The 24,117-nt window shown below is 32.7% G+C and overlaps 1 protein-coding gene across 1 annotated transcript in view; it reads right to left on the bottom strand.

Annotated features, from left to right (window-relative positions):
• LOC118197716 (uncharacterized) overlaps positions 1 to 22,249 on the bottom strand; it is a 146,838-nt gene extending 124,589 nt beyond the window's left edge. The window contains exon 1 of the mRNA XM_035369248.2: positions 22,094 to 22,249. The gene's annotated coding sequence lies outside the window, so the exon portion shown is untranslated. The remainder of the gene's footprint in view (positions 1 to 22,093) is intronic.
• Between the last annotated feature and the right edge of the window lie 1,868 nt (positions 22,250 to 24,117).

Below are 24,117 nucleotides of genomic sequence, written 5' to 3'. Positions count from 1 at the left end.
GGATGTGTGACTAAAACTAGCGATCCTCTATTTCAGGGTTTCTTAAACTTTTTTCAGTCGCGACCTCTTTTTATGACTGAGATTTTTTTCGTGACCCCCAGGACCCCCATAATATTTACAAAAATTTTGTGGGACCCCGTAAGTATTGTGAAAATCCGACACACGTGTGAGTAAAACTGTCAACATTTTCACTTGTAATATACTATTGCAGTTTTAGGTCTAATGACCTAAAACTTAATGACTTTAATTTCTAATTTTAAGACATAGAACAATGCGAAGTTTTTAAATAAGTAACAGACGAAATGACAGCATCACGTGCAAAGCAAGGAAAATGAACGTTTATACGTTTATATTATAAAAAATCTGATGTGTACACCACATGACTTCCTTGTACGGAATATTAAATTATACGCATTTTTTCTTGCATTTTATTTAAACTTATTAGATTGAATTAAACCTACTTCGCCGACAGCGCATAAACCACAATAGAATAAATTCATTCTTTAAAATTCACTTTGCTTACCATAGCGACACTGCCCACCAGCGGCCGAGCGGTAAAGTCGCTGAACACTGGTAGTTCGGTCCGAGGTTCTAATCCCGCGAACGGGCTGGCTGCATGGGTATTTTCGTGGTTTTTCCCCATGTGTAACGTGTATACGAGCCAGTTTCCCTTAGAAAGTCCTCCACGAAGGCATCCCTCTTCTTAGGCAGATAGCCCTAGTGTGCTTTGCCATAATTAAATACACCACACCATAGCGACACTCTGGCGCTAGGTTTACTTAACAGTATTATATTTCGTTCATATTATAACTCACAATGCACAAAATTTATATCATTTAAAGAATAGAATTATCTAATCGTTGCCACATGTTCTATTCAAATACTATAATAAAGCTAGAACTATGTATAAAAGAAATAAAGCAAACAAAACAAAAAAGAAACAGTTTTTCACAGACGATTGAGTATTTCTCATTCAATTAATTCAGGTTTCACATTGCGACAAGGCAAAAATACATAAAAACTCAAAGTATCTGTATTAAAAATTACGAAGTAAATCTTAAACGCTTATTTCCTCAAAAAAATTCCAGAAAGGATTAAGCATGATTTAATTCGCAATAATAAATGAAGGCGTTATCTTTGTTGTTGCGAAGCTAAGTTTCTCTAGATTGGCAACAAATGCACTAGTCTGCTATTTCAAATGTAAACATTCAATGGCCGCCATAAAAATAGGCTTATCGGCACGTAAACAATTTTTAAATTGGTGACAATTCTAAAAATATTGCATACAGATTTACTAAAGGCATAAAATCCTTAACCGGAAGATAAAAACAACATAATTCAATCATTTTTAATGAAAAAAATGTACAATTTACAAACATATAAGAGTAAAGAAACTGAGATCACTGAACCGGGTAACAGAGTGGATATATTTATAAATATATTTATATACGTTTGGCGCGGCCGATTGAAACCAAAATAGGAGGTGCCCATCTACATGTTATAGGAGTCCTATATACAAAATTTCAACGTTCTGAGGCTACTCGTTTTTCAGTTATGCAAGATACGTACGTACGCACGTACGTACATACGTTCGTACAGACGCCACGAAAAATTCTCTTCAGAATTCATTTTAAAACAGTTTTTTAGTTTTTTTAGATGAAAAGAGTTTTTTATTCTGTCCTTACGTACATTACGCAAAAACATCGTTAAATTGTATTCGGAAGCGGTCAAAGTGGATATTTTCGTTGAAATATGCTGCCTGAAGCTTTTCGCGATTACAATACTTCCTTTTTACTTTGTACAAGAAAGTAAAAATGCGTCGAAACGTTTTTTTTTTTTTTTTTTTTTTTTTTTTTTTCCGGAGGGGTCTGTATTGTCTTATTCTTTACCTATTTTCAGATACATTGTGTAAAAATATTTGGTAATTGTAAAATTGTTATAATAAGTTAAAAAATATCTAAACTACTAACATTTTTGGCGACCCCCATATGCAACGACCTTGTCGGGATTCGAACCTGGACTTCTGGAATACTCGCCGAATATGCTACCGTTACACCACTAAGACATACTGAAAGGAGAGAGAAAATATCTTATACACTTCCCCGTTTTTTAAAGAGCGACTTGGGATTAAGGCACCCAATTGCCAAATCCTGGTGGTTCCACCTTTTAGTTCGGGCGCTTTTACTGTGCTACCGTTACACCACGAAGGCATGCTAGAAGGAGGGAGAAAATGCCTTATAATATGATAGGCTATACATTTAATAACAAAATTCCTTGCACGGTAATTGTTATCTGCTTACGTAACTATTCCTTTTTCTTAGCCCAAAAGGGACCTTGAATGGCATTTTGCGTGGAAATATTTAAATGCGTTGTATCACTTTTAAGATTGCTGTCCCCAAATATTATCTCCCTGTATTATATTCAAAGAAATTAAATAATAAAGAATCTGCATGAATGTATGCATGTTTCTTGCACTGTAAAGAAACAACCGTACCTAGACCAATCCAGTTTTGAATAACGTATTCCTCCACCTGAACATCGGCACCTGGAAGCCCAGTTTTGAACTTCGAGTTTGTTTTATTATCTATTTCATATTTTGTAAAACGTTAACGAATTTTTGATTAACAAACTCAATGATTACAGAGTGATAATATACGGACAATGTAGTAAAAATATACGGAATAAAATATTTTTATATCCATCGCGCGAGATTGACTATCGGGAATTCTGAAGATATGCTATTTTTAAATATTTTGTAATTTTGCTGTTAAATCGAATTTTATGTGGCGTAAACATTAAGAACATGATATTTAATAAATAAAGTAAACACACAAAACGTTAATAATAAAAGACAAAAAAAAAAAAAAAAAAAAAAAAAAATTGTAAAGCCATCTTTGTAAGAAAACTGAGCATTGATATGATGAACTGAGAAAAAAAACAGAGGAAAGAAAAACAGAGGGGAAAAAACAGAGGAAAGAAAAACAGAGGGAAAAAAACAGAGGAAAGAAAAACAGAGGAAAAAAAGAGGAAAGAAAAACAGAGGGGGGAAAACAGAGGAAAGAAAAACAGAGGGAAAAAACAGAGGGGGGAAAAACAGAGGGAAAAAAACAGAGGAAAGAAAAACAGAGGGGAAAGAAAAACAGAGGGGAAAAAAGAGGAAAGAAAAACAGAGGGAAAAAACCAGAGGAAAGAAAAACAGAGGGAAAAAAGCAGAGGGGGAAAAACAGAGGAAAGAAAAACAGAGGGAAAAAAAACAGAGGAAAGAAAAACAGAGGGGGAAAAAAACAGAGGAAAGAAAAATGCATGCCAACACTTAATGCTGCATGAGAACATGGGAAATGTATACCTGCTATGCTGCTTTTAAAATTTTTTTTAATTGTGCTGTTGAATTGTATATGTATACTCTTCGCGTAAGTGCGAAGAAAATGGTACTTAATGATAAAGCTAAAAAGACAAAAAAAAAAAAAAAACTGGGGTTACTAGAAGTTAGTGCAACAACAGACTGGTAGACTGCGAGATTCGTCACGGTGTGTGAGAGCATAAAAAATCTTCTTGGGCGACAGTGGAAAATCTGGAACCTTTCAGATTTTTTTTTTTTTTTTTCTTTAAATCTTCACTTTTTTTTTAACTTGTGTAAACTAGACTTGTCATTATGCAGCCTTTGCTCAAACTGCATAATTCCAAATACATGCCAGTATATAGATTTAACACAGATAGAAAATTAACGAAGATAACCATAACCTGATTACGTAACTAACTCTCTGATATTTAAATTTTGCGAATTATATAGTTGGATCTAGTGTTTATAACTCCACATCTTTGTTTAAATTTCACTGCTGAATATATGCCTGTCAACAAAACTCATTACGCAGATAACTGATATCTGGTTACGCAACTAATTCTTTGATTTTGTTACTGTTGTAAATTTTATCTTTGGGTGCACGCCTGGCGTTCAGGGTTCAACCACATCACAATATTTCTTTTAATTTCTGTGCCGAATGTATTCTAATCTGCATATTTAAAGACAAAATTTGTTCCACGAATAATTGGGATATGGTTATGCAGCTTTTTTAATCTCGAAATTTTATCAACTATCCCTCCTCTCCCAGATTCGTCACGGTGTTTGAGTGCACTTGGCTCAGTTGACAATAACTATACAAAACTCGCGTTCACAGCAATTGTTAAACTTTTACAGTTTTAAATGCGACCCGAGTTCAAGCAAAATTTACTCGCAGGTGAAAATAGAATTACGTATGCTGGCTTTTACCTTAAATATGATGAGAAATTTCTCTCGAGGTTAACTTGCAACCCCTTAACTTCGGGCTAAGGAGTCCCACTTTGCTTCAGGTTCCATTTGGCGCAGATATGAAGACATAGCTCTTAACTTCTCTGGGTCTCGTATTCTTGATATGCCTCGGGCAGTGAGTGCATAAGCTTCTCAAGAACTACTTTCTTCCGCCGATGATGTCGTCGATGCTTATGTCCCGATCACCAGAGCGGATAAAAGGGGCTTGAGGCGTTCCTATTCCGGGAAGGATAGTGAAGAAAGTTAACTCTCCCACAATGCATCTCGGATCTCCAGAGGTTGTGACATTCCGTGGATGAGAACATGCTGATTATTATTCACCTGAAGGATTGCAAAATTAGGATGCGGTTTAGTTACGAGACTGCCTCAGAACAAACAACTTGATGAATTCCTCGCCTTAATTAATAGTTTCGAACTCTTGAGAGAAAACGTTTTTGTAATAACCGAAGCACATAATGTGGCCGTCACACAACTTCTGTCTGCTCATTCGATTGAAACAGCTGTTGGTTGCACTGGAAACGTGAAACTTTTTTATTCAAGAAAAATGATAAGTATCGGCCTAAAAATTATTAGGAAATCGATCACTTCAACCCCATGCGCACATGCAAATTCTGGAAAAGAATAAATCTCCAGAAACATTGATGCTATTCGCAGTAAAAAATTTCTAATAAGAATAATAGTTTTGTTAACATGGTTTGATTTTAAATTATCTTTCTCTCAATTAATTCTGTATATTTATTTTGTTTATTGTACGACAACCTGAGAAAAATCATTGCCGAGAAATAACACTTCTTTTCTCATCTCTGTGAATTTTTAAAAGTTTCTATACGCAGTTTCTTTTAGTGTTTATTAGTTTATAGTGTTATAAAACAGGAAAATTTCTCATGCTTTAAAATTTTTAAAGAAATTTATTAAAACTGCAGTTTTTTGAATTTATTTATAAATTTATTAAATTGTAATGGATTAGTCACTAAATTTATGTAATTTATCAATTTATAAATAATTTATAAAATAGTCAATTACATTTATTTACTTATAAATGTAATTTATAAATTTATGTAATATAATTTAAAATCATATTGTAATATAAATTATTATATATATAATTTATACAAAATTTGTTTAAATTTTATACAATATAAGAAAAAAGGGCTATTGATACTGGTGTAAATATTTTAATTTAGTTTTGATTGAAAGGATAACTATCGGTATTATTGCAAATAAGATTTATTACTTTTTTCACGAAAATTATTTTTCTTGACTTTCTTTTCTTTTTCTTTTCTTGATTATGCTTCGACAGGAAACTGAAACCAGTATCTCCCGAAGTACTATCAGATAAATGTTTTAATTATTCAGCTATAAAAATGAGACTTTCTTTCATTGTAATCAGTCTTGTGCACTATACCTGCTCCTTCAATCCTAGTATAGTGAAGCATCGTTCACATGCTTATTATTTATATACATCTTTTACATTAACGTGTCATTTATACTGCAACGAAATCAGGTTGTTCGGAGCTGGAAGCGTAAAAATTGACTATCCTTGATGGGTTTCGAGCCACCGTTCTCCCAGCGGCTGGGATGTGCTACCACTTACACCACGAAAGCACGCATTGGGGTAAATGCGATACTTCCTTACATTAAGACGCATTATCTAGATCACACACCATTTTCCTTCTAGCTTATTCGTCCCATTTCTTTTCGTTGCTCAGATAATTTCCCAGAAAATTTCTATAACTCGCATTTGAAAATCTTACAAGGGATATAGGAAATAGAATATGAATATAGGAAAATAATATGTCAGATTGGATAAGAGTTTAAATCCGGATGGGGGAAGGAAAAGTTGTTGTTAGGAGTGATAGAACACACAGTGTAATCACCAGACGAAGACAGAGTTTTGCTGATTCGAGACTCTTTTTTCCTGTGTCATTTGGTAAGCCTAAAACAGGCTTGAATTGGATCGTTTTCGGAGTACTTTTAGTAGAGCTGAAAATTAAGTTAGGCATCAGCCGATACCTAAAAGTATTTCTTTTATAAATAATTAATATTTGCCCTATGTTTAAATATTCCTGAAAGGAAAAGTGTTATATATGCAACATGAACAGTTGAAATAAAGTTACGGTCTAATTTTTTTTTGTCAGATATTATACTGCATAATTTCATAAAGTCATAAAAACGAAATACGATCAATCCTCCTACCCGGGACATCTAGATAAAAGCAAATCAGGAAAGTTCGATTTCTGTTTTAAGGGAGAAAGGAATGCTTCTAAAGTTCACTGGAAACATTCTGATTTTCTTTGGTTGCTTTTTGTAATTGCCAGAGTTCCACATAGTATTTAAAAAATAAGAGACTGTAGCAAGGTCTTACAAAAAAAAAAGTAAATAAACCGACTCGTCTCGACGAAACTGACTACCCTTTTTTGCAAATGGATTGAGTGTTTATATAGCGGGGATCAGCTTCTTATGAATAGTTTTAATTTTCAGAAATAGATGGTACTTAAACAAACTAAAAACGGAATGCATGCGTTAGTTTGTATAACAGTAGTAGCATAATACAGTAGCTTCAAAAGAAATGACCCCACAACGGTAAAATCATCAAAAATGAAAAAGGTAAAGCTTTGATTATCAGCTAATTGCACGTGATAGTAAATGTGTTTGCGCGTGGGAAAAAATACCATTATGTGCCAAGCTAAAAAAAAAATGATTAATTTTCGTAAATAAATAATAACGCTCAGTTTGAGTCATTAACAAATTAATGCTTAAATCTTAACCAATCAAATAAAATTTACATTAAGAAGATATGTGACCAACTCGTACCTGCATACAAGGTTTAAAGTGATAGCCCATGTTAAGGCAATCTCTCCTTTGGGGCAGATCTCAACTGTATGAAACTTACTGGTGGAGATAAACGTATACAGCCAACACCCACAAGGGCATCCCAAGCATTTCCAGTGAGATTAAGTTTGGGGAAATACGGTTGCCACTCCTTATGAGAAATACTTTACTTTCCACGTACTTCTTAACGATGTTAGCTCTATAGACATGGGTATTATCATCTAAAAGAACGAAATCATCCAGCCCACATCATGATGCAGCCAACTCTATAAACTTAATGCTAGATGATATTCTAGACTTTATGACATCTGCCTTGTTTTCTGAAGAGCCTTATACGCTTACAAGCTGATTCCACGCAAATCTGGACTCGTCCGTGAACATGACCTTGTGCCAATCTAAAACAATCGAATTCAGATGTTGCCGAAAACACTTTAGTCTAGCCTCTCTGAGCTGGTTGGTTTGTGAAACACGAACTTTTGTATTTATATACTAGGGCCTGTTGTTCCGTCATGTGAAGTCTTTGGCCTACAGCACTAACTGCCATTTTCTTACCAAATGGTGCTACAACCACGAACTTAACGAGCTCACTCGTGGATTCTGCTTGGCTACTACAGCAATATACTGATCTTCAGAAGGTATAGCAACCCTTGGTTGGCTGGACCACAGTTCTCTATACAAGTGTTTGACTTGTTTGGGATTGTTTACGCATTCGAGATATTATCGAATGATCAATGCCAAAGAATAGAGCGACATCTTTGATTGATTCTCCTGTTTCGTCCGGCAGCACACCAGTACTTATCTGTTATTTGTGTTCTTTTAGCTATAGAAACACGAAGATAATCCAACGAAAGTTATAAAGTCCTTATCAGCATTTAAATAAACTTTCCCAAGCCTTTGAGGATTCTGGCGTCTTCAAGGACTTCGTAGTTAGCATATGTTCAGACAGTCAATTGTAACTGGCTGTAACATACGATATTTGCAACCACATGCAAAGATTTTCAGTCACTCAAATTCAACTACGCTTTTCGAAAACTGCTAATTTGCACACCATGCTTAACTTTTGGAATAATATTAAAAGATTTGCAGCTGAAATATGCGTATTACATTTTTAAACTGAAATTTTGAATAATTCTTCTTCGTTTCTAACTCTTTTTTGTGTGGTCCTTTGAAAAACGCATAAGCGTTACTTTAATGTACGACAAATCTCAGATTTTATTCCCGCTGAAGGAAATTGCACACTTTAAAAGAATTTTAACTATAATTAGTTAATTAACTAACCGTTGAAAATGAAGTGAAATATTTTTAGCGACATCCGCTTGCAAACAATTATCTACGAAAGCGATCAGTATGTGTAAACATTGTTACGAAATGTTAAGGCGCAGTAAAGTAGCTTCCCCGCAAAGCAGTTTTAGGGTTGCCATAAAATGCCCAGGAAAAGCAAGGTTGCCACATTTGGCGAGAAATCGGCCATTTGGCAACAAAACTGGCTATATACCATGGATGGATGGAGAACCTTTTGGAACGAATTCTTACTGGTTTAGCCCAGAATGTTCTCGAACACAGGCCGAAAGCTATATAAACCTTGCTGGTCCGCAGGCAGTTAGTGTGTGTGTGCCTCGCATAGAGTGCGAGATAGTTAGTATCGAGTTGGTGTCTCGTCTAGCAAGTCAGTCCCTGCGGAGTCGATCGAGTTGACAGCCGGACAGCGAGTGTCGAGTGGGTCGTCGAGTGCACCGAAGGAGTCTGTTAGTGTATCGCGGTTAGTGCATCGTCGAGAAAGTGTGTTGAGCTCCGGGAACGACTGAACCGAAGAGTCGGGAGCTGTGCTCGTGTGTCGTCGAGTGCAGCGCGAGTTGTAGCGTGGAGAGTCTCGAGAGTACGTGGAGTTCAGAGAACGACCAGGCAGAGTCGGGAGCTGTACTCCGGAAAGCAGAGTCGGGTGCTTTGCAAGAAGCTGTCTCCACCGTGATAGCCTGATAACCCGAAGCCTGTGTCGCTGATCGTGTCAGCGTGTTTATAGTAGTTCATCGACGACTGTAAAACGTGTTTTGGAGCTGTCCTGAATATACTGGCCAATAAAGCGTCTTTCGATACTTCATCAAGTAGCGTCGTTATTCACTCCAAATCCACACGAACCCCGTACGAACGAGAAGAAAAGAAAATAACGTAACAACTGGTGTCAGAAGAAAGAAAAACGCAACAATATAGATACTGGACATCCCCCTTACCAAAATGGCCGAGTCCATGGAAAAATAAAATCATTTAAAAGTGTTGGAGATCTTCTTACAGAGGTTTTAAATTAACAGAAAATAATCAGGGCCGGATTTACGCATAAGCTGCACAAGCTATAGCTTAGGGCCCCCCACTTTCTTGGGGCCACCCCCAAAAATTGTACGATATTCCATATTAAAAAAATTGACTTATATCCCTCATAAAGGGCCCCGTATCTCAAATAGCTTAGCATCTCGTCAAATCTAAATCCGGTTCTGAAAACAATATAAATAATAGAGAATAATATAAATTAGGGAAGCAGTTTTATTACGGGGGAAAAGATAAATTCATAATTACTTTGTAGTAATTTCCAGGCAATTTTTCACAGTTATTCAGTATTCCAGAGAAAACATAATTTTGAAAATTATATCAAACATAATGAGAAAAACATGATGAAAATTCCTTAAAATTCGCGAATATGAATTATCTCGGAAATTCATTTAGCGATTAAATTGCAGCTCGAATAAAAATTGAAAATATTGCCTCAAATAATTATGCATTTTTTATTTAACCACTTACGGATACAATCAAATAGGAAAATGACGCAGTAATTTATTCATAGATTTGGAATACTTAGAGCTTAGGCATTGGCGGCACCTGTGTAGTATGACTAAAATGTAAATGACCCTAAGACTAGACGCATGAAATATTTATCGGAAGACTTTGAAACCATCAATCATCTTGTGTAATTTCCTAAGCACTAACAAGGAAGAAATCGGAATTTTGTGGCATGAAATGAATTATGCAACAATTATGCTCGAATATGAATATCAGTGTTCACGGTATTAGTTACGTTGGTAGGTGTAAGGAGAGGTAAGGAAAAAAAAGAGAAAGGCTTTATTTTAGCAATCTGAGCGATATTATTCCAACATTGAATGAAAAACTTGCTTTCGTAAAGTATAACTTTCCACAGCAATGTAAACTAGGTGGATAAAATAGCAGATAAATATAGCAAGAGTGTGAAACATAAGCAAGTGGGGAGAACAACATATAACACTTTTCAAACAGAACAGGGCGGGGACTTGAAATATGAAAAACCTAAGATTACAGAGTAATATCTCAAAAAAAAAAAAAAAAAAAAAAAAAAAAAAAAAAAAAGAAGAAAAAGAAAAGAAAAGAAAAGAAAAGAAAAAGGGAAAAAAAAAAAAAGCTTGCCATTAAGAATTTTTTAACAATCAAAATACATAAAATAATCAAAAAGCTTAAAAAGCTCGTAGAAATTCTCATAGGCTTCTCCTCCTAATCAAAAGTAATATTTACTGTTGTTAACTCAAAAAAGTAAATCTTTAGTAATGAATAACACGGAAAATCATATCGAAAATAATCTGAATTTAAAAGCTTCAGCTTGCCTTTATGGAGCATAAAATAGAATTAAAAATAAGAGAAAAAAATCTGAAAGCTTTCAGATTTTATATTACGCCCAAAGGGGCGTTTTTGTAACGTTTTGTGTATTAGCTTTATTTATTAAATTGCTTGTTCTTCGCACTTAAACCATAAAATTCAATTCAACAGCAATATCAAAAGATAATTTAAAAAGAGTATATTTTAAGAATTTCCAATACACAGTATCGCGTGCTGGAGACTTCTTCTTCTTTTTTTTTTTTTTTTTGTTTTGGTACGTGTGTGTTGCCATTGTTCGCTCTGAAATCGTTGAGTTTGTTTATAAAAAATTCGTTACAGTTTTATAAAATATAAAATAAATTCCAAATTTGGGCTTCCAGATGCCTATATTAGAGTGGAGGATCACGTTATTCAAAATTTGATGTCTCTAGGTTCCGTCGTTTGTTCACAGAGAGAGAAATATACATAAATTAATGCAGATTCTTCATTATTTAATTTCTTTAAATATAATGCAGGGCTCTAATATTTGGTTGCAACAATTGAAAATATGAAATGCTGTTTATATAGTGAACCAACGCAAAATGATAAAACGAAATTAATAGCCAAAGCAAATTGCCCCTTTGGGCTAAAAATACCAAATTATTAAAAAAACTACGTTATCGTTTGAAATTTTTTTTTAAATGAAATATATATATATATATATATATAAACAGATTTGAAATCTGTATACGTTGCTTCAAAACTTCACCATAACTATAAGATAAGATGATCGTATTTCCTTGAAACAGAAACAAGACGAAGATTTATCATGATATAAAGAAAAACATAGGAAAAAAGTTTTATGAAAAAGTTCTATTTTCTACATGTTCAGCTTACCATCACTCGTCTACAACAGAATCCACAGAAAAATTTAAATATTTTACTGATGGATTATAGTTCGCCTAGATTGAACCAGGAATATTTTTCTTCTAAAATTGCCTTGCACTGCAAAATTTCTGTGTTTCAACTCATTATCACAAACCTTGTCACATTCCATGATAGAGAGTAACTAACATAGCTTTACTGTTTCAACACATAAGCTGGATTTTTCCTTTAACCACATACTGTTGTTCATAACATAAAATATTTTTTCAACAGGTGCCATACTTCCTGGAAAGATAAAGAACAAACTCTACGTTCTTAAAAAAAAGTCTTGAAAATTTAGGCGTCTTTCGTTCATTTTAATATAATTCTATGCGATCCAGGAAAATTCTATTTAATCCAACTACCTTACAACTCCAGATTTCATAGATTCAAATGCATGAACTTTGTTTGTTGCAATAAATGTGACGAGTATCAGTCAAACTCCCTCTGTTTTTATTCAGGTGGTTTCCTTGGTGTGCCTTTATTTTTTTATTCGCACGTTTAAGTGCCTCTTAAACTGAATCCCCATTTTTGTTATTTTGATTTCTTAGAAATTCTCCATCTACCTTAGAAACTTTAACGTTATAAATTTCTACTGAATCTACCAAAATATTTAGTTTCCTTTACATATCAGAATGCAAAAAAATAAATATTTCACTTTCCTGTAGCCTAAGCTTTTACAAGATTTATTTTTTAAGGAACTTTTTGTTTGAAACGTAGATGTCATGAGAACGACAACGACAGTTTCAATCGACGGTCTTTAAACATTTCTCGCAACGAAAAGAATGTTTTCCTTGAGAAAGTGAATAAGAACTAAGATCATCAATTACATTTAAACTTCAGTGATTGACCATAAAAAGTAATTATGACTGACTAGTAAACAACCTTGTTTACATCTTTTATTAAAAAATCTGATGTGTACTCCACATGACTTCCTTGTACGGAATATTAAATTATACTCATTTTTTCTTGCATTTCATTTACACTTATTGGATTGAATTAAATCTACTTCGCCGACAGCGCATAAACCATAATAGAATAAATGCATTCTTTAAAATTCACTCTATTTGTTTACCATAGCGATATTCTGGCGCTAGATTCATTTAACAGTATTATATTTCGTTCATATTATAATTCAGAATGCACAAAATTTATATCATTTCAAGAATTATCTAATCGTTGCCACATGTTCTATTCAAATACCATAATAAGCTTGAACGATGTATAAAAGAAATTAAGCAAACAAAACAAAAAAGAAACAGTTTTTCACAGACGATTGAGTATTTCTCATTCAATTATTTCAATTCTCACTTCGCGACAAGGCAAAAATACATAAAAACTCAAAATATCTATATTAAAAATTACGAAGTAAATCTCAAACGCTTATTTCCTCGAAAAAATTCCAGAAAGGATTAAGCATGATTTAATTCGCAATAATAAATGAAGGCGTTATCTTTGTAGTTGCTAAGCTAAGTTTCTCTAGATTGGCAACAAATGCACTAGTCTGCTGTTTCAAATGTCAACAAACAATGGCCGCCATCAAAAATATTATTAGGCTTACCGGCACTTAAACAGCTTTAAAATTGTTAATAATTCTAAAAATATTGCATACAGATTTACTAAAGGCATAAAAACCTTAACCGGAAGATAAGAACAACATAATTCAATCATTTTTAAAGCAAAAAATGTGCAATTTACAAACATATAAGAGTAAAGAAACTGAGATCAAAGAGCCGAGTAATAGAGTGAATATATATATAAATATATTTATATACGTTTGGCGCGGCCGATTGCAACCAAAATACGAGGTGCACATCTACATGTTATACCAGTCCTATACACAAAATTCCTACGTTCTGAGGCTACGTCTGCAGTATCTGTTTAGAACTTAGGAAATCTTTCCCTTATTCCTATTGTAATTTGAATTCCTGCCATAAATTAATGAAACTACTACTTCTAAATTATATTTATCTGTAATGTCTTTATCTTCAAATCCTAAAACTTGACGTTCTCATGCAATGGAAGCTTACGTTATGCTGTTACTTTGCATCTAAAATCATGCATTAATTAAATTGCAAATAAACTAAATCATTAGAGATAATTTTATACTTACGAATATCTAAAACTAAAATCGCGCGTACTGTTAAACAGAATTTTCAACAAATATTAACGCAGTTTTTCAAGCAGTTAAAAGGATATTTCGTAGAATATTCTTGTTTACATAGTTTTACTGAAACATGATCTATTTAAATGCACATGATCTTCAATTCTGCAAGAAAACCGGATCTTGTTACAGAATTGTAATAAAATTTCAGTTTCTATAGAATGGCTTTTAATCACAACGCGAGTGAGTGACTAATCCTTCCGATTTAAGCATAGTCTAGACCGTGACCAAGAGGGAAAGGTTCAAACCTGTCATTGGCCCAGGCTTTTGAGCACCTTATAGATGACAGCACGAGACTGCTCAGCTCGGTATTCCTGGGGTGGGGAATATCTCAGGGGACGGATCCAAGTGTAAGCTACCTATCTTCCCCTTACCACCATCCACTCGAGATGACCGTCTACTTGACGACATTTTAACTGATCCATACCGCCAAGACACTATATAAATTTTCTGGCTTTTCCAAGACTTGAACGTGGAGCCAACGATCTGGCAGCTGGCATTGCTAGCATTCGTACCGGACGCATATAAGCATTCTGTACCGCGCCACGCACGTAGGAAAAAATCTCTCTACGTGACTGAATATGGCTTCCGATGACATCATTTCTTTTGCGCTTAGGAACGTTTTGACTTTGCTTGGGCTCGAGGGTACAACTGCATACCGTTTGTTTACATTTTGATAGCAATACCGAAAAGATCATTACGTGCGTTGTATTTTTGTTGCTATGAGATTACACTCACAACATTGTTGTAAATTTAATATAAAAAATGAGGCTTCTTTTTTTTTTTTTTTTTTTTTCCCTAGAGAGAAAAAGTATTATTTCTTCTTGTGCCAACTCCGTAAATGTGCGTTAATATTAAGTGCAGAGATTTTTAATGAATGTATTAATTTAAAACCCTCCATCTTAAAAGTATTGCGATTATTAATTCATTATTTCATGTTCATTATATATATCCATTCTCTGCAGATGCAATCTCCGAAAGCATGACACAAGTCACTTTACGCAAATAGCAAAGCCGATGTTGGAACCTAACATAGTAGAGAGTAAATTCACAAAATGTATTTTTGAAGTTAAACTAATACAGATTTAAAACAGATAAATACAGATACGTATTTTAAATTGAATAATATTACTTTATGAATATTGTCCATTTTTTACTGTGTATAACATCTTTTGTACTTTTGCATAAAAATAATGTTTGACAGAGAAGGAAATTCCTTTTCAAGTACATGTGTATTAATTTCAGTGACAATACTGAATGCACTTTTTTCTTTCCTTTAAGGCACCAGAACGTTAGAAATGACGTGGACGTTAACATGGAAATAACGTAACATTTGCAAAGGAAATATTTTCTTCAATGTGTAAAGAACAGAATGCAAAAATTGCAGTAATAATAATATACTTGTTAGCACACAATGCCTTTATAGTTGGATCGAGACCGTCCTGTTTTGGTTTTTGCACTAAATTTATGAACTCAGCTATTTACATAATCTAAACGTGTAAAATTGCTTCTGATATTAACAGCATCTTTGAAAGATTTTTATAATTTCATAATTCCACGAAACTAGAAGCCATCTTCAGAACATTGAAGCTAAATGTTTTCGTTTCAAAGAAAGCAAACGATAATTTCCATGCTTCCGTGTCACTCATGCGAGTCATTCATCGAGAGCAAAATAGTAAGAATCCCGTTTAAGCGTCATTACGCGTGGAGAAATTGATGTCATCGGAAAGAATGTCCATTCACAAGTACGGAGTTTTCCCTATGCGCGTGACGCGGTACAGAATGCTTATATGCGTACCGGACACAGACAACTGTTTATTAAACTTGATAACAACAACTGTCTCTTATTTGAAAGAGGACAAAAATTACGACACAGAACTAGGGAAACTTAAATCAAACTGACAGGTACAGGATGAAGCAAGGCCGGGACATGTGCACCTAAGTAGAGATATTATGTATCGCCAGGCCTTGCTAAGTGTAAGACTTCCGTCCCAGATGGAATTCCCAGAGAGAACAGTGCGGTCCGAGTGACTCCCACCTCTCTTTTCCTACCATCGACCTCTAGAGAGAATTTCGGCTTGCTGTATATTTTGAATGCTCCTTTGCCGCACCGACACTATATGCTTACAAACATCCATGTCTACTTCGAGATTCGAACCAAGTCACTTTAATACAGGAGTCAGAGTCTCTAACTACTATTTCTTCTGGCGGCAATCAAACTAACAGAATCCATTTTGGAAGTTGCCACCTTCTTCTACTTCTGCTCAGAACAAACAAGGCAAGTGCCCAGGCCTCTACTTTAGGCCAGCCTCCATACTCTTCTATGACTTTTAATATATGTAAAATTTTAATTAATTTTCTTTTCAATTCTAGGTTTTTGAAACGCAAAACTAAAAAATTTTGACTAAAAATCAAAATGTTAAACTTCGTATTTTCGTAAGTTTAGTTTAAATTAGTAGTTAAGTATTATTAGAAAAAAAGAAACAAAGTTATAAGTGTGCAAAACAATATTTGGAAGGTAACTTGAACAATGTCATTGAATTCAAACACTCATAAAAAATGGTTAATTTTTTGTTTATTGTACAATATTTATGCATTATTGATTACTTGGAATTAAATTATGCACTTTTGGGAATAAAAACCACTCTAAAAAACTATGGCATCCTCTTTTACGACTACTTTTACCTTCAATTTTTTTTTTTTTTTTTTTTTTTTTCAGACTGCTTTGTTTCACGCTGATAAATTGTGAATGCAATTTTTACCTCGTTCTACTATTCTTGTTCCACTATAGAAAAATTTAGTAACTTTACATCCTGCCAAACTTACATAAATAGGCAAGGGACTACATAAAAAATTAGAGTATGAAATCTTTACATATAATAATCTGTCTGTGTGTGTGTGTGTGTGTCTTTCGTTTGCGCTGCGCGTAAGCTAATAGACCCACGGCTACGAAATTTAGTACATAGGTGCATCTAGACAAGAGCCAGTGCACCTCGAAGCGATTTTTTCGAAATTCGTATTCGAATTTTTTTTATTTTATGTTTTGTGACGAAATCTCGTCATTTTGAGACATAATGGGCCATAGGAAAGCGAGATTTTACTCTACACACTCCATTTTCACATCGTCAGGAACCGTAGGTACTTAGCTATTTTACGAACTTAAAATAAATTTCGTGTTTCAATAAATCGATTCAATAAGAATTTATTTAACAAAGGGTGCTTAACACCTTTTCAACGGGATTTTTCCTAAAAAAGTTTATTTTTTAAAACGTGCAGTCTATTTTTCTTTGATTTTTGAACACGTTAAACTTTCATCCTTGCGACTGCTTTTACAAAAAGAATTTTGGAAAAATGATAATATTTTGTATTTTTAAAAAAATTTTTAAATGAAGCTTCCGAGTACACTTCTCACATCTCACATCTTTAAAAATGTGATTTTGGCAACAATTTTCCTTTCTTATTGTTGTTGATAGATTTTTGATGAAGTCGCATCATTTTGAATAGTTTCATTCTTTTAGAAATATGGTTTCAACAAGTTTTCATCGTATTTCTTATGTCACTATTTTTGTAAGAGATTAGCATATTTCATGTTGGTTAATTTTTTATTAGGATAATTAATATTTGTATTAAGGGATATAGCTTATTTCATTGTAATTTTTTTCTCTTGAAATTATAAGATAAAATATTATTAATTATACTTTTCTTTTCAGAATTTTTGTTTTTTGTATTCTTTTATGTTATTTATTGCTCATTTTCCTGCTTTTAAGATATTGAAAAGTTTTGAGTGATTTTTTTTAGGAAACAAAGCTCTTAACCTCCTTTATACCATTTGAGTTCTTAAAAGTTTGCAAAGGGAAGTTGGTTAATTTATTTATTAGGATAATTAATATTTGTATTAAGGGATATTGCTTACTTCATTGTAATTTTGTTATACGCAATCACTTTTTTTTATGAAGTTGTTCAGCAGAGTAAAAATCTACGCAGTTTTTAAATTTAACGTTTGGTGTTTCCTTCAGCCATTTTCCCGGTACATTTAAAAGCCAGGCGAAGGCTGGCAGTGAAGCTGCTAGTAATCAATAATTTGCAAATATGGTATATAAGATGGGTATGTTATTCAGTAGAACATATTACATTTATAACCATTAAACGCTATTCTTGGATTTATGCTAAATGCTGCAAGAATACGCTCATTATGAAGACGAGCTCTCGTTATGAAGCAATTAAATGTATTATCTTCAGTTCTCAATTCCGTGTTCGTTTCATTTTTGTGTCCAATAATCACTTTTCAAATAAAAGGATGCTGCCATCGAATATAATTGCTATGTATTATTTTTTAAAGAATTAATATAGCAAATTATATAGCGAATATATAAAAGTATGGCAGCAATTAACACTCTGTATATTGGGAAAAATAAAGATATATTGATTTTAAAGATTTTGTGATTTTTGTTGTTGAATTTGATGTATCGTAAGTGCGAAAAGGGTCATGTTTAATAAACAGATCTAAAATAACAAGCAAAGTTGATAATCTTATTAAGAAAACTGAATACTGATATCACAAGCCGATAAAAAAAATGTAAAAAAATTATAGCAACACTTCACACTCTAACGGAATCCTAAAAACATGCTGCTCTTAAAAGCCTTTGTGATTATTAAGCCATTGATTTGCAAATCCAAAACACTATATGACGAGAGGATCGATGTTTCTACCCTCGGTTAATCGGAATTTGACTGTAAGACGGTTTATAATACATATTCATATACATCACGTTTTTAAATATAAATTTTCAGACTTTTATAGCTTTAAAAATACATGCTTTTAAATAGAAATAAAAAAATTGTTGCTGATGTTCCCAGTCTCACTTGTCTGACCAAATGTTAGCACAAACACACGACATTCATCGTGTCAAGGGGTCAAATGCGCCTGTCGTTGGCAACAGCCTCGACCCCATATAGGTGACAGCCCGAATTCAGCTCAATTCCGCCCCCCCTTCAATTTTAAGAGAGAGCATCTCGGGAGGACGGGTTCGAGGGTCTTCCACCTCTCTTCTCCTACCTCCAACCACTCGAGAAGACTTTCGGCTCGCCCCATATTTAGTGCCCCCATGCCGCACTGACACTATATATTTACAAACATCCATGCCTTCTCTAGGATTCGAACCCGGGTCTTTCGGTACGGCAATCAGCGTCACTAGCCACTATTCCGCTTGGCCAGCTGAAAAACTATTTTGAATTATATTAACAAAAAATAAAAATTTTCCGCTCATTTTTCTTTTCCGTTCATAGTGCTTCAAGAAAATCAAAATTTCTGCTCTGATTTTGTCTTTGATTGAGAAGCATGTACTCGCATAATAACATTCAGTAATTTCGTTTAGGCGCAAAAAAAAAAAAAAAAAAAAAAAATCGTAACTGAAAATGCATATGAATATTACATTGATTTTAAAATTTGAGCCATTGAGTATAATTAGATTGACATGTGGATGAATAAACCGAAAGGAAGAATATAATGCAAGTCTGACGTTCTTTCAGAATTGTTACAAGAAACAATATTTATAAGCAAAATAAATGCTCGATTTAGGAACTTCTCTCAAATCTTAATTTGCAAGGTTTCATAGCTTTCAAAAAGTATTCTTTTAAATTAATTTTACATCAGATAATGGAATTCGAAATGATGGAATATTTTTAGTGCTTTTTTTTTTTTTTTTTTTTTTTTTCTTTTGGGTGGGGAGGAGTAGATTTTGTATAAAATTTAAACCTATGATAGAAGAGATGCAGGCAGTTTTATTCAATATATGCCACAATATATGACTGTAATTTTCCGAACTTTAAAAAAGTAAAGCCTTTCCTTTCCGTCTTTTTCAATATTTCACAAAAACAGAAAATTCCACATTTGATTTTACCGGTAAAACTGAATCGCATGTACACTATTTAGTAATATTGAGTGTCCTAATGCATAGGAAATAGAATAGAAATATTGAATATTGAGTATTTAGTAATATTAGTAATATTGAGTAATTAGTAATTAGTAATATTGAGTGTCCTAATGCATAGGAAATAGAAAACATTTCGAAGAATATTCTCTCTCTCTCCCTATCTATCTATCTACATATATGCATTAAGTACTCTCTCTTTATATATATACATAGAGAGAGAGGTAGATATATGTACATAGAGAGAGAGGTAGATATATATACATAGAGAGAGAGGTAGAATGTATATTCTTGACTCTTTGAGAAGGATGTAAATATTTTTGTAAAGGTTCTTGAGATTATTTTGATTTATTATTATTTTTACTTTTTTCCTTATTATTGCACTCAAATGACTCAAGCAAGATGAAACGTGTGTTCAATACTCCTTAATTTTTTAGGTTTAAATGTTTCAAATAATTATCTCCTGATGAGTCTATCTGAGACATTTAAATATTAATAATTAATATGCCTATTTAAGTTTTCATAATTAAAAAAATTTTAATTTCAAGTAAAATTTAACCATTTGCTTAATACTTAGTTTAAAATGCATTATTAATTTCCCACCGTTTCCCTTACCTTAATTTAGAGATTAAATGTTTCTTAAATTTCCAGGAAAGTATAATCATTACATTAAATATTCTTTAGTAAATTATAGGTACTTAACGTATTATCGCAACCAGGTTGGCGCTATTTGTAAGATTGAGTAAAAAAGTAAGAATAGAAAGAAAATGTGCATTTATTAATTACAGATAATTTTTAATACAGTTTTTTTATATTATTTTGTTTACCCTACTTACGGCAACCTTATGTTAATTTATTAAAGCGAGGTGTGCGTAGATCGTAGATTCGTTCGTTGCCTACATTGTGCCATTCGTAGATGTTTTTTTAAGTTAAAACATGTCGCTGTGTACATGGATTCTTGTCAAATATTTTTGGTTAGAAACTTTACGTTTTTGCTATCTAAATTTTTTGTTTCGGATTTTTAGCTTAAATCGTGTGTTTAAAATGTAGTTTTTGCATGTGCGAAAACCGCGTTTTTGGAGACATTTTAGGCTTAAAGTTCGAAATATAGACAAGAATCCATGTACACAGCGACATGTTATAACTTAAAAAAACATCTACGAATGGCACAATGTAGGCAAGAACGAATCTACGAACTACGCACACCTCGCTTTAATAAATTAACATAAGGTTGCCGTAAGTAGGGTCGCCAAATTTGGCGATTTATGCGAATTTTGGCCTGGTTGCGTTAATACGTAAGTACCAAATTATATATATAACGAGATAAATAGATAGATTAAAAGATACAAAATTAAGGAATATTTAATTAATAAATACTATTATTAATTATTAGTGTCCTGAAAACTGCTATTAAATTAATTAATGAAATAAGAAAGAGATAAAATATGTAGAAGTAATGCGAAGCAAGCGTGTTAAACTATCTAACAGGAATGCACAGATTTAAAAAGCAACTAAAAACAATTTGAAATAAAAACAAACCTGAAATAAAAATAAAATAATACAAAGCAAAACAATAATCATTAAATAAATATTAAATAATAGTTGATAATTCTTTGGTCTTTCTCAAAGAGCAGCCGAAAGAATTTTCTCAAGAGGGAAGTTTTCTGAATGATATGTGGATGAATTGCAAAATAAAGTATTCAAAGGAAATTCTTTTTTAAATTTAAAATAAATGTAATTAAATGCAAATATACTCATAGAAAATTTTTAAGAAATTTTCAAAATGCATACATAGAGATATAACCTGTTCCGATGGAATTCGAATGATAATATATACATAATTTAATCATTGAATATTTTAATAATAGGAGAAAGATAAGACGTCAAAATTTTGAAACAAGAGAATTTCACGTTAGCTGTTTTTAATTCATTTTGAAGCAAAAGAATTTGTTTTCAATATTATCTTTTGCAATTCATCCAAATATAATTCCGAAACTTGGATTTAGAAACTATTTTAGTTTTGTTTTCCAAGTTTTTCACTTAAAAAGTTTTTAATTTGTGCCTTCCTTTAGATAGTTTACTACTCTTTGTTGTATTTATCTCTTTCTTATATATACACAGAGAGAGAGAGCTGTTTTTAATAGAGAACAAAGTTGCAGCGCTAATACACAGTAAAATTCGAATTTTCTTAAGAAAATGCATGGCCATTTTTAACAGAGATCAGTATTTATATTAACTTAATAAATAAATTCACTGCTAAAGAATATAAAAGAATTCTATGCTTTTTTAGAATTGTTACAGGAAATAAAATTTATACGCAATAAAACATTTCAGCGAGTAACTTACTGTTGTTGATGCGCTGTCAAACTAACAGGTGCCGGTGTAGGAAAAAAATTTCCCTTGGGCGGGAGCACCGCGAACGTGCGTTTGTAGTATCTGACTTCCTGAAGCTAAACGAATCAAAGCTGGACTACCACACCAACTTTTCGTTAGAGGGCGCTTCTCAAATCTTTTCACAGAGTGCAATTTTCCGAGCAATTTCATGCTCGTGAGCTGAGTGGAAAGTTCAAATTGTGCTACGTCTTTACACTTGATTAAGCTTTAATTGAGATATTCACATTAAATCTAACCTTTTATTTCTATGTTTTGAACGTGAGAAGCACTATCATAATAAGATGAGCTCTATTTTACGAGTTGTTCGGCTGTAGGCAGAAGCGGATTCAGGGGTTAATGCAAGCTGCAAGATAAAAGTGAAAATAGAAGTTCCACTAAAACAAAAAGTGCTGCCAATTAGAGAAATTCGAAGGAAAAAATAAAAGTAAGCAGTGAAAAGGATGATTATGTTTTACAATACAATGAAGAAGGTTTTTATATTCCTCCTCCTACAAAATTAACAGATGATGGAAATTATGACTTGGAAAATAAAATTTTATCCAATTGCAGAGATCCTGTAAATGATAAAGATGCCTTTATCAAACATTTCGTTTATGAAACGGCTGTTCCATTTTATGCAAATAGGTCTCTTGATTTTATTACTTTTAAACCTCAGAAATATCGGGATTTCTATAAATACACAAAATTTTCAAACATTAAACTTGGATTTAAGATTTTTTAAAGAAGAATATGTTAAAATTTCATTATTTATAGAATTTTTTTAACCAGACGATACATTTATTATGATAACGATAAATAATATTGCATTTGTATGTAGTATATAGAATTTCCAAAAGAAGCTTTTGTTTTAGAAAAAGTTAAAGTTGGTGAGCGTTTGGATATGAAACTAAAACAGATTAATAAATAACTATTCAGTCTATTTAAAAACTGAATATTTAGAATGAAGGCATATCCTTCGTTAACGTTTTTTTAAATTCTTATTTTTTTAGCTTATTATGTCTTTATCAAAAATTATATTTTGCAGAGGTTCGAATCCTGTCGACTAATTAATAAGCTGTAATATTTTGGCAGTCAGGCACATGAGTGAAGCTTTGCAATGCAAGGACGATACAGAAGTTAATTGTTTTGATTCCACATCTTTATTCAATTCAAAGGGATATTATCATTCTTTATTAAATAAGATTAAATTCAATGCGTCATAGCATTCTAACAAAAAAATCTGATGTGTACACCACATGACTTTCTTGTACGGAATATTAGATTATACGCATTTTTCTTGCATTTCATTTAAATTTATTGGATTGAATTAAATCTACTTCGCCGACAACCGCATAAACCACAATAGAATAAATGCATTCTTTAAAATTCACTCTAGTATTTGTTTACCATAGTGACACTCTGGCGCAAGATTCACTTAACAGTATTATATTTCGTTCATATTATAACTCATAATGCACAAAATTTATATCATTTCAAGAATAGAATTATCTAATCGTTGCCACATGTTCTATTCAAATACTATAATAAAGCTAGAACGATGTATAAGAGAAATTAAGCAAACAAAACAAAAAAGAACAGTTTTTCACAGACAATTGAGTATTTCTCATTCAATTAATTCAGTTCTCACTTCGCGAGAAGGCAAAAATACATAAAAACTCAAAATACCTATATTACAAATTACGAAGTAAATCTTAAACACTTATTTCCTCGAAAAAATTCCAGAAAGGATTAAGCATGATTTAATTGGCAATAATAAATGAATGCGGTATCTTTGTTGTTGCGAAGTTTCTCTAGATTGGCAACAAATCCACTAGTCTGCTGTTTCAAATGTAAACAAAGAATGGCCGCCATCAAGAATAGGATTAGGCTTAGCGGCACTTAAACAACTATAAAATTGTTGAGAATTCTCAAAATATTGCATACAGATTTACTAAAGGCATAAAACCTTAACCGGAAGATAAAAACAACATAATTTA

This window comes from Stegodyphus dumicola, chromosome 5 (genome assembly GCF_044657685.1).
Source record: "Stegodyphus dumicola isolate Sdum_Otavi_A_Nest chromosome 5, ASM4465768v1".
In the NCBI taxonomy this organism is placed as follows: Eukaryota; Metazoa; Arthropoda; class Arachnida; order Araneae; family Eresidae; genus Stegodyphus; species Stegodyphus dumicola.
This window is presented reverse-complemented; position numbering and strand designations above follow the sequence as displayed.